The 11,652-nt window shown below is 45.2% G+C and overlaps 1 long non-coding RNA gene across 1 annotated transcript in view; it reads right to left on the bottom strand.

Annotated features, from left to right (window-relative positions):
* Positions 1–1,438: 1,438 nt before the first annotated feature.
* The window catches only part of LOC110312406, a 12,682-nt gene continuing 2,468 nt past the window's right edge, over positions 1,439–11,652 (bottom strand). Inside the window, exon 3 of the long non-coding RNA XR_002380052.1 lies at positions 1,439–1,716. This is a non-coding gene — a long non-coding RNA (uncharacterized LOC110312406). The remainder of the gene's footprint in view (positions 1,717–11,652) is intronic.

Consider the following 11,652-nt stretch of genomic DNA (forward strand, 5'->3'; position numbering starts at 1 on the left):
GAAGGTTTTGTTATACAAGCCTCTTTTACTCTAGTTTTGTTGGCTTTGAGAAGCGAAAAGCCTGCGTCTGTACCCTTCTGTTCCTGTGCGTTCCCACAGCGTGTTCTTCCGGAGACAAGTGACGCCGCCCACACTTGCTCCTCATTGGCTGAAGAGAATGCATTCAATGCGTGCGGCTTAAGCTGAGGCTCAGAGCAGTGAGCTCTGGTTAGCTTCTGAGGTCAGCTTCTGTTTCCTTGGTTCAGGGACACCAGCTAGGGAGTGAGGGGTAAAGAGCAGAGGACCCAGCTACACTGCGAAGACACTCTATTGTCCAGAACCTATCTTTAGAATTAACTCTTTATTACAGGGTTATAATTGTTATCGTTGTTGTTATAGATATTATTAAATAAGTGAAAATATTGTCTCCATATAAAAGCAATAAAAATAAGCAGAACTCTGGAAAAAATAAGCAAGTGTTAATGGGAAAGCTAATATTTTATAAAATCACTCTGGTCTTAGACTTGTGCGCTTGTGTGTGTGTGTTTCATATTGATTTCCAGAAAAACAGCCTCAGCTTTAAAAAGGTTCATGTAGATGTTGAATGAACCTGCTTTAAATGTATGCATTATATTTATCTTTGAGAATATAGAAATCTTTTTCAGCCTCAAATTTTTAATAATATTTTAATAATTCATTTTATTTCTTATTAGACACATAAATTCAGATTCTCTATGGGTTTAATAGATATCCCCTATAACTAGATATTCTTTCTATAGTTCCTTATTCCGACTAAAGTGTTGTTTTGATCCAGTTTCTGCACCGTTTTCTTGTCATGGAAGCATGGCTTGCCAGGAGTGGGGTGACTGAGTTTGGGGGTTGGGTAGGAAGATATGGATGGAACTCGGTCATGGGTGTGTCCTTCTGAGGTCTCTGCCTGGAAAAGGTTCTACCTGAGGTGAGGTCAGCAGGAGGGTGTGGGGATGGATGCTACCTTTAAGCTCTGGGTCACAGGCAAGCTTTGGGACCGGCCTGGCACACACCCTCAGATCTGAATCAAAAGTGAGGCTATAAACAAGAGTGACTTAAAGACTTCAAGTGAGCCCTCTTCCATCATGGGAATGCAGAGGGCACCAGTTATGTGTCTGTTCAGTCCCAGTGAGTTTCAGGATCCTCCGGGTTAGCTATGTTCTGCTTACTAAACTGCCAGTGAAGGGCTGGAGAGAGGGCTCTATGGTTAGAGCATCGGCTGCTCTTGCAGGGGACCCTAGTTCAGTTCCCAGCACCCACAAGTGGCTCACAACCATCTGTAACTCCAGTTCCAGGACATCTGACCCCCACTTCTGGCATCCTCAGGCACTACACACATATGGTACACAACACACACACACACACACACAAACACAAACACACAAACACACACACACACACAGGCAAGACACTTATGCTCATAAAAATGAACAGATAAATTTAAATTACAAATATGTTCCCCAAATCAACAGCATTGGCTGAGTCAGATCCTCATTGTTGAGTAATCAGAAAGTCTGGGCTGGGTTAATGGTGGGGGTGAGGGAATGTACCTAGATGTGTACTGGGGCTTATTCTGACAGTGGCCATAGCCGTGCAGAATCAAAGCACAAACAGAGAGCCCCTATTCCCACTCAGTACAGAGAATTCCAGTCTTCCAGTGGCTCGTGACTTCCCAAGACTTTCTTTCCAGAGACAGCAGGTTTCCATCTGCCAAGATAGTGAAAAAACAAAGACATTGTGAAGTTACCCACCAGCCATAATGATCACAGTGACCAATGACACAATAGTTAATAATAATTTCCATGATGATGACGACAACAATGATGACGATAACTATGATGTCATCAAAGGCAACTCTCTTCTCTGAAGGCGTGTGTGTGAGGTGGAACCTTCCTGTTGCTTCCCTTTTCCATCTTACTCAGGTAGCTTAAGTTATGAGTGAAGCTCCAGACAGGAAGCTGTGATGTACCATGATCCTGAGGGGAATTTGCACCGCACTTCCTCTTGTGGACCCCACACATGTCAAAGCATCCAGTCGATTCCTCTAGAGAAGTGACTCACAGGAACCTGCCACCTATACCCTTGGCCGACTTCCCCTTTCTCTTCTTCTCACGTGCAGGAAAGGGCTGTTCTCTCCCACCTCTGACACAGTGTCAGGTGCATGGCTGGGGGTGCCTGGTGTGTCCAGCATCATCACTGAGCTGCAAGCAGTATCATAGAGTTCCCTCTCACAAATAGGCAATGAATCAGAATAGAAATTCAGGTAGATTTGCTTGGAGCTATTAGGAACATTGAAGCTAGAAACATCCTTTAGTTTCATCAAAACCCAAACAAATGTTCTTGAGCACAGATTCACAGACAGCACTCAACCTGGGGTCCAACAGAAGTTCTGTACTTGGCCTGAGCCTGGAACTTTCCTCCTGAAAGTCTCCTTGTTTGGAGAGGAAAGAATAAAACCCCATCAGGGTTCACCGTGTCTATGTGTGGACTATGAGTTAGTGCTTCTCGCATGGGGGATGTCCGTGTCTGCCTCTGTGAGGAATTACAGCAATGTGAAATCTGTGTGGTATCTCAGGGATGTTACTTTAGTTCCAAGAACAGTTGGATAAAATATAACATGAGAATGGGAAATGAGACGTAAAGATGGCCAAAGAATTGTAAAGGAAATGGACAACAGATTCTAGTATTAACTCAGGGAACCCAGCAGTCCTGCAGCAGAGAAAGAGAGGCAGAGAGTTGGCACTGGCAGCTGAGGTGGTTCCAGCAGGTGGTGGCAGGAATTCTGCTCCAGACACAACTACTCTGAAGTGAGTTTTCTCAAGACCGTAAATCTTAGGTTCTTGGGGCCCAACTGGGACTCAGAATACAGCCAGTGCAATGCTTCAGTAAATGAAGTTGTCTGCCCCCAAACCTGAGTTGTGTCTCTGCGACCTATACAGTGGAGGGAGAATGGGTTCTGTGAGTCGTCCTCTGACCTCCACACAATGCAGACAGACAGACAGACAGACAGACACACACACACACACACACACACACACGATAAACAATGTAAAAGCTATTATTTTGACTTTATGGATTATCTCTTCAACCAGGCCCTTGATCTCTTCCCACTTATTTATAGTTTGTTGTTTTCTTTTTGGTAACTGATCATTTCTTATTTAATCTTGATTATATATATTTCCTATGACAATTATTCTTTGCTCCCAGGTGTTAATGGCACCTCTCCCTTCCCTACAGCTTTGGCTGTGTCTTCTCTGCTGGGGAGTCTGCCAGGGACAGCTGATGTGGCCTCTCTGCCTTGCCTATGAGCTGGAAAGAAAAGTAATTAAGAATCTGTTATGTTTTCACATAGATGTGGTTTATGCAAAGGATACGACAGTATCCCTCCTTATCAACCACAGCCTTAGCCAAACTGCCTCTTCCCACAGCTGGGAAGCCCCCATCTTGCAAGCATCAAACATATCATTTATTTTCTGAGGTTCTCAATGTAAAGTTTAGACAGCTCTATGTCTTTTATTCAGCCCAACAATCTTCACACAAGACATGAAAGACAGAGAACAAAACTATTCTTAAATAATAGTGTTTAGAGAGTGAAGTCCAGAGCTGTGATTGCTCCAAAGGCAACAACAGTAAGATGGTTTGTTTTGTTTTGTTTTGTTTTGTTTTGTTTGTTTGTTTGTTTTTAACAGGGTGCTTGCTGGTCAAAATGAAGGCTCACAGGACTGTATCCAAATAGTCTGACAAGCTAATTAAAAAATTCATTTTATATATGTGAATGTTTTGCCTGCATGCATATTTGTATATCACATGCATATGGAGCCCATGGAGGCCAGAGAGAGGGTTGAATCTCCTGGCACTGGAATTACAGATGGCTGTGAACTGCCATGTGGGTTCCTGGAAACAAACCAGGTCCTCTGGAAGAGCAGTCAGTCCTGTTAACCACTGAACCATCACTCCAGCACCCAAATTATATATTTTTTTTTAATTCCTAGAATTTGGGTTTAGGAAGAATTGGTTTGAACTATAAAAAATTTCCTTGGATCACTAAAGATGATTAACTCTCAGTATCTCACCCAGTTAATTAATTTAAAATATTTGTTCAGTACTAGGAAATGTATTAGATGCTAAAGATCCAACAGAAGAAAAAAAAAAACATACAATAAAGATTTCTTGTGATTAGCCGAGATGGGAGTGCTCTGCCTTGCTAGGGCATGTGCTGACTGGACTTCTTCTCACTCTGTCCCATGACAGGGGTGACCATAGATGTTTCCAGACCCCACCTCATCTACCCAGGGAAGTATCATTAGCAGGGGGCGTTTGGCATCACAGCCACTTCCTTCGCCTAACACTTAGCAGGGACTTCCCACAGATGCACGAAGAATGTCTGATGTCCATCCCACCCCAGCGAATATCACATACGAAATACTCCCTCTCTACTCGGCTTTGTGACCAAGCTGTGGTCTCTTGGCACCGCGGATCTTCCTTTTTGCCACTAAACCAGCTTGTCAGCGATTCCCCCACCACCTATCAGTATCCTCCCTCCTATACACTTTCTCCTGAAGGCTCCGCTCAAAACAGCCCTTCTTAGCAGTTACATCTGCTGGAAACAAGTGACGCTGCCTTGCTCTCTATTCCTATTGGTTGGAGTAAATTTTAAAAAAGGCTGATGTCCGACGGGGATTTCCAAAGATGTCTTTCTATTTTAAAAACGCATCAGTGCAGAAAATGCTGGACTATTTTCCCAAATAGGAACTAGCTAGCCAGAACTGAGACCCACGAGGTGGATTTTGGATTTGAGGGTGAGACCCGTGTGAGCCACCTGGGGGTTGGGAGGGCGGGGGAAGAGAGGAGAAGCACCGAAGAAAGGACAGAAGGAAGGAACAAAGAACAGAAAGGCTCATTCTTTCCGTTTCTTCAAGTTGCATTTCCTTGTACAATTTATGAGACTATTGGCCAGTCAGCAAATCCAAACCCTTCATTCCACCCGTCACTTCCTGGCTTTACAGCTTCCCTGGAATCTGGGATGATTCCTGCTGACCCCAGCGTCTGCAGTGACAGGATTCTTTGCCTTTGCTGTCTGCTCTGTGTATTGCCTTCCATTTCTTAAGGACGACAGGACTCTCCCTGCGGTGACATGCCCCTGGGACACCCCTGTGAAATCATTTGTGTTGCCTTCTCTTCTTTGCCCCATCTGGTCTCTTAATCAACTTGAAACATACTCATTTCTCTCTTTTTTGCTTTGCTGTGTCCCAGTCTCACCTCAAACTCACTATGTGGGCGAGGTCAACCTTGAACCTCTGATTCTCCTGCCCTCTCCTCCCCAGAGCTGGCCTTATCGGCATGTGCTACAACCCCAGGCTCACACGACGCTGGGGAATCGAACCCTGGGCTTCATGTATTCTAGGCAAACACTCTACGCACAAACTATCTCTCCAGCACACAGATCTACAATGTAAAAATCTTTATTGTTCCCACGGGCTTATTCAGAGTAAAACAACTTTGCTTTTACAAACTCATAGCCCCAATCTGTACTCTTACTTTGCTTCCTAAACAAACCTATTGCAGCTCTCTGTGCATGTCTGCACAGAGCACTTACACTGGCCCTGAATTGCCAGGAAATGAAATGTCACACCTGCGATGCCATTGGCCTGAAGAATGTTTGCACAATTGGAGTACCAGTGCATTAAAAATAAGTTCATACTTGAAAAGGGAAAAGGGCTATAAATATCTTCTCTTTCCTTTGTTTTTATTTCTTTTTATTTGTTTATTTTTCTGAGATATGGTTTAACTCTCTTCTCAGGTTGGCCTGGAACTCACAATTAGCTGAAGCTGGCCTTGAACTGGTGGCAATCCTCCTGCCTGCTGGGATTACCTGTGTGAGCCACTATACTACATTTGTATATATTTTTCTTAGATGTCAGGATGCAGTTCTCCTGTTCCTACAAACTTTTCAGTGTGAAGTGTCATTTGCAGGGTTGTTACTCGAGTGAATGAGGTGATCACCCTGAGGGACCTGCAGGTTACAGTATCTCTCAACACCGTTCCTGATCCTACACTTTCTGCAGATAGAAGGCAGGAGATGAGCCTCGCTCAACCTCTGTCTCTTTCCCTTCCATCTCCCCCAGAGGTTTTAACCTCCTAGCAGTGATGAGATACCAGCATCACCACCATCTCCTCCCACTCAGTGCTGGATGGGGGTTTTCCATCACAGCTCACAACCAAGCTCCCTAATTCTATTCTATACTTGACATCCAGTCAAGCCAGGCTTGATGCGAAAAGTGGGGTGTTTTGGCAATCTGCAGCCACACCTTGTTTTTTCCCACTAACCCCAGGTATTAAATGTGCTTCCCACATCAGCTATCCCTACTCTACCTCCCTCTGGGGTCTTGGAAGCTGACCAACCCCAGGCCTATTGTAACAGTGTCATTTGCTGCAGACAAACCAGATGCTTCTGCCACTGGCTGCACAGGGAAGAAACTGACAGCAGCAGAGGTTTCCACAAAGTGCTTTGTTTTGTACCTATGAACTTCCAACAATGTGGCTGCCTAAACAACACCCAGTGATAGTACTAGTTGACATGTTAACAGGGACAGGGGAAATCTCTCCTGGCCCCACTGCTAGGTAAAGGGCTCCAGGCAACTGCTGACTGCTGAGAGAAAAATCCTTATCCTCCAGGGATGAGTCCCTTAACTGCCAAAGTGCTTGCCCCTAAACACCACGTGTAAGCAACATTGCAGGGGCTCAGCAGGTTGTGTTTAGATATTTGTTAGTTTCTACACGGATATGTAACAGGGATGGGAAGGAAGTCATGGACTCAAGACTGAGAAGGGGCGGGTGACATATGTGGGGTTAGAAGTAGAGAATAAAATGAGTTAATACAGTAAACTATATGAAAGTTAAAAAAAAAACAATTTATCAGAAGAAGAGGTGCAGCTTGAGGCTTAAGGTTGAGTTTTTGGATGCTACCTCCACAGGTGGTCTAGTGCCTCAGTTTCTCTCTCTGTTCCCCAAGAGTGCTTTGCACATGTTTGCAGGGAGAGCCAGTGCTGATGCTCTTTGTGTCCCTTGAGGATAGTCAGCTTTCCATCGCTGTAAGGAAACACATGATGCAGGCTACTAATGCAGAAAAGAGGGTTGCTCATCTCATAGTTGTTGAGACACTCTCGTTCAGGGCAGCTACATTGGCTCATTATGGTTAGGGACCCACAGCAGATATGGGTGGCAATGTTGTAGATGTGTGGTAGGGAAGTGGAAAGAGGGGGACAGAGTCAGAGAGGGACAGAGTCATACACAGATTTTATATACATACATACATACACACACACACACATACATAGAGAGAGAGAGACAGAGACCAAGACAGGCAGAATGAGAGAGCCCACCGAGCCATACTCCCTTTGCAACTGTCTTTCAGAACTCAAGAGGTCTCCAAAGGGACAACCTCCTCACACGCCCATCATAGGCCTCCCAGCAGCTCTCACAGCCTTCATGACTTTGCTTTCTTGTTTATTTCATTCTGTAGCCCAGGCTGGCCTGGAACTCCTGACAAGCCTCCTGTCTCAACCTCCCGAGTAATGGGTTCTCATGTGGCTCTGCTTATCAAAGGTTCCACAGTTGAAGCCTTCCCTTTCGGGGATTCCCAAACACTACACACCAGCTGTGGGGTTTACAATTTACAACTGCTCTGCTCATCTAAGATCAACTTCTTCCAAAGCAAGTGGTTACTCCCCCCGAGTATTCTCCTTATCCCATGCCATCTGCAGTCTGGTCTTCGCCCCAGCTCCACCTGCATCTTCCCAGGATTCCCCTGGCCTACTCTTGCTCACGTTGCTGGGCCTGAGCTAAAACCACACCCCCTCTTCCTCTTCAGGCCTCACTATGCAAATGAGCTCCTTCAAATGGTCCAGCTTGCAACAGTCTCTGAATATGTCCCTCCCCTCCCCTCCCCTCCCCTCCCCTTCCCTCTCCTTCCCTTCCCCTTCTCTTCTCCTTCCCTTCATTCTGATGTGTAAGTGTTTGGCTGCATCTATGTCTGTGTAGCACATGTATACCTACTACCTACAGAACTCAGTAGAGGGCATCAGATCCCTGGATCTGGGTGGTTTCAGATGGTTGTGAGCCAACACATGCATGCTCAGAACTGAATCTGGGTCCTCGCACCAGCAGCCAGAGCTCTTAACTACTGCTCACCTCTCCAGCCCTCTCTACTATTTTTAAATGTTAATTATAATATTAATATTATTAGTATTAATTAATTGTAATTTGTACTTTCACTGTAATTTATAAATATCTACACTTTTAAAGTTTATTTATTTATTTATTTTGTGTGTGTGTGTGTATGTGTGTGTGTGTGTCCCCTGGAGCTGGATTTACAGGCAGTTGTAAGAGTCATGAGCCCCTGGAAATAGGTGCTGGCACCTGAACTCTGGCTGTCTGTAAGAGCAGCAAGTGCTCTTAACCTCTGAGCCACCTCTCCAACCCCATAAATGCTTATATTTATTAATGTATGATTTGTGAATTGTAAACAATTGAGCTTTTCTGGTTTGAGCCAGGCGTCTTTCCAGGAACTGAGAGAACAGTGCTCAGGAGCACAGGGCCTCAGGCTGCTGCTCATACCCGGGCAGCAGGCAGGAGCTGGAGTGCCTGGCAGAGGTGGGCCCGGCCATACCCTCACATTAACACCCCTGTGTCCTTCCCGCAACTAGACACACAGCCTCTTGAAACACCGTCCGGAGGTCAAGTCTTCAAGTACGTGAGCCAGGGAGACATTCCACATCAACGCAAAGAGTGGGTTGTCTTGACAGAAAAGGAGGGTAGTGTGGACCGGAAGAGGCTCATTGGATTTCTCTGTAACTGGTGCTGACTTTAGATCTGGGCGCATTTACAGATATTGGAATTATAGTAAGTATGCTGAACATTAATTTCTTCTGTCCTCACGTTCTATCTCATTGTATAGTGTTAAAATTGTAAAGTATTTCATTTTATGGTCACTTCTCAGTAATTCGGTGTTTAGTAAACTTCCCCTGGGCTTGCGGTGGCCTGTAGGAAACAGCGCGATAGCTCCACCTCTGCTGGGTTGCACTGAGATTGGAAGGTATTGGGCTTCCTAGCTTAGACTTCTGTAGAAGTAAATGATTCGTTATGTGAGCCGCCCGCGCGTTTGTGCATGAGCTCCTGGGGGCAGGGGCTGAGGTACCAGGTCTGTTGTGGACCCTGCTGTGCTGCTCGGGAACAGCAGAGAAACTTCCCCATGGTCCTCCAGTCTCACCCCGCTTTGTGTTACTCAGTGAACACTTCCTCACACGCCACACAGCTAGGTCCCAAGTCTTCCATGGAAGGAAATTCTCAGCCTTAAAAAATAGATAAGCGTGTGGCCCGGGAGCAGGGCTCAGTCATAGAGTACTTAGAACGTGTGAGGTTCAAAGTTCAACCTGTAACATGGAACAATACACAAAATGAACATTACCTGTCATATGCCAGCTTCTCTCGACATTCACAAAGGACCTCTGGTCACACGTGTCTGCTGGAGACAGCTGACGCTGCCTCACCTCCCACCCTCATTGGTGATGGGGAGTTGTCTGAGACAGGAGGGGATTTCCAGTGAGTTTCTCTTCAGTGTCTCACCAAACCCAGGAACCTCACTTGACTAAAGGAAGGGTTGGCCCCTTTGGGTGCCACCTCTGAAGGGAAGAAGTCTTTGTACTCGTCCTGAACTTTGCAGCCCAGTTTTTACAACACTCTTGAGAAACAAAGAGAAGCACAGAAATTCTCCCTCCCTGTGTGTTCCTATTGTCCTGCCACCGAACCACTGCATCCAGCCCTTCCCAGCAGCCGCTCTTGCTGAGAGGTTTACCAGTTAACATTTTTTTCTACTAGTCCCACCTTTCTGAAGGATGTAACTTTTAATTTTATTTATTTATTTATTTACTATTTTTTGCCAAAAGTTCACCACCTTTCATAGTGGACTTCGACGGTAGGTGCAACCGAGCACCCAATGCAATTTAAGGGCTTCCTGTTCCCGCTCATCGGGATTCCTCCCTGTCCAGGCCCCTCCTCACCCTGCACCTCACATGCGCCTTTTCTGTGTTGTTCTCATTCTCCAGCTTAACTCTTGTCCCTAGCCAACCTGAGAAATGACCCTTTTGCCACTCCCAAATCTCACTTCCTCTGGTCTCACTCTGTACCCCAGGATGGCCGGAAACTCTCTATGTAGCCCAGGCTGGCCTCAGATTCACAGCAGTCCCCCGTCTCAGTCTCCTGAGATTGCAGACAACCAACATGTCCAGCTAACGCCTTCTTTCTTAATGTAAATATTGGGTATGCTTTAATTTTAACCATTCTGTTTTGTCTGAAAAAGTAATGCAGCTATGGGGCTAGGGAGATGGCTCAGTGGTTAAGAGCAGGCACTGCTGTTTCAGAGGACCAGAGTTCAGTTCCCAGCACCCACATTAAGGTGCTCTAACTCCGGCTCCAGGAAATCTGATGCCTTCGTCTTCTCCCATTGGCATTTCGTGCACACAAGACACACATCTCTCTCTCTCTCTCTCTCTCTCTCTCTCCTCTCTCTTTCACACACACACACACACACACACACACACACACACACACACACACACACACCAAATAAATAAATAAATAAATAAATAAATAAATAAATAAATACATAAGATTATTTTAAAGTAACAGCTGAGGATACAGGTCAGGGTTGGAGAACCTACCTGCTTAGAAAGCTCAGGGGTACAGACTCAGTCCCAAGAACAGAAAAAAAAAGATTGGACCCCCCCTGTTCTTATCAGTTCTTTTAGACATGTCTAATACACAACTTGTCACACTACTTTTATATATTTTATTAGACTGTCTTTACTGCAGGGTTCCAGAGTCCTGTGAAGTCAGATCTGGATCAGACCTTTTCCATCCCAGCATTAGAAGATGCTGTGAAATCACAGGGAACACTGACAATGGTGACCTGAGTGTGTGCACCAGGCTGTGTGTGTAACACACGTACCAGCCCCTCACTTAAACCCCGATGTCTGGTGAATGAGAACAGCAGACACACAGTACATGTCAATACTTAAGAAAGCTACTTTCTGATGTCAGTACTTTCTAGTGTTCAATATTCAGACATTGGAGTATGCGGAAGAGAGACAAACAATATTTGTCTTTTATAAAATGGTTTTCACCCAATTACTGCTTACAATTTCCTCTATTTGGGTTTCCTGGAGACTGGTCCTTACTCTCCTGCACAAACCCCACTTTCTTCTCCTTCCCTCAGTCCCCACCCATGAGGCAAGCCTGGCCCAGCTCCTGTCAAGAGTCTTCCTTGATCAGCCTATGAGAACCATCAAATGCTCCAATACCTCCATCCCATCAACAAACTTAAACATATTTAAGTTGATTTTGTTTATGTAAAATGTCATCAACGTGAATAACTATGAATTTTATGTTGTTGTTTAGAAGCTTATCCATCATCTGGGGTGGGCTATCAGAGAAGTAAATACTTTATCATTTATTTTTAATAAAACAAACAACATAGGATGCTCATCTTACAGAATGATTTGAGAAGATGGGATAGGCAAGCTTACCAAATCTCTCTCTCTCTCTCTCTCTCTCTCTCTCTCTCTCTCTCTCTCTCTCTCTCTCTCT

The sequence above is a fragment of the Mus caroli genome, chromosome 17 (genome assembly GCF_900094665.2).
Source record: "Mus caroli chromosome 17, CAROLI_EIJ_v1.1, whole genome shotgun sequence".
Taxonomy (NCBI): domain Eukaryota; kingdom Metazoa; phylum Chordata; class Mammalia; order Rodentia; family Muridae; genus Mus; species Mus caroli.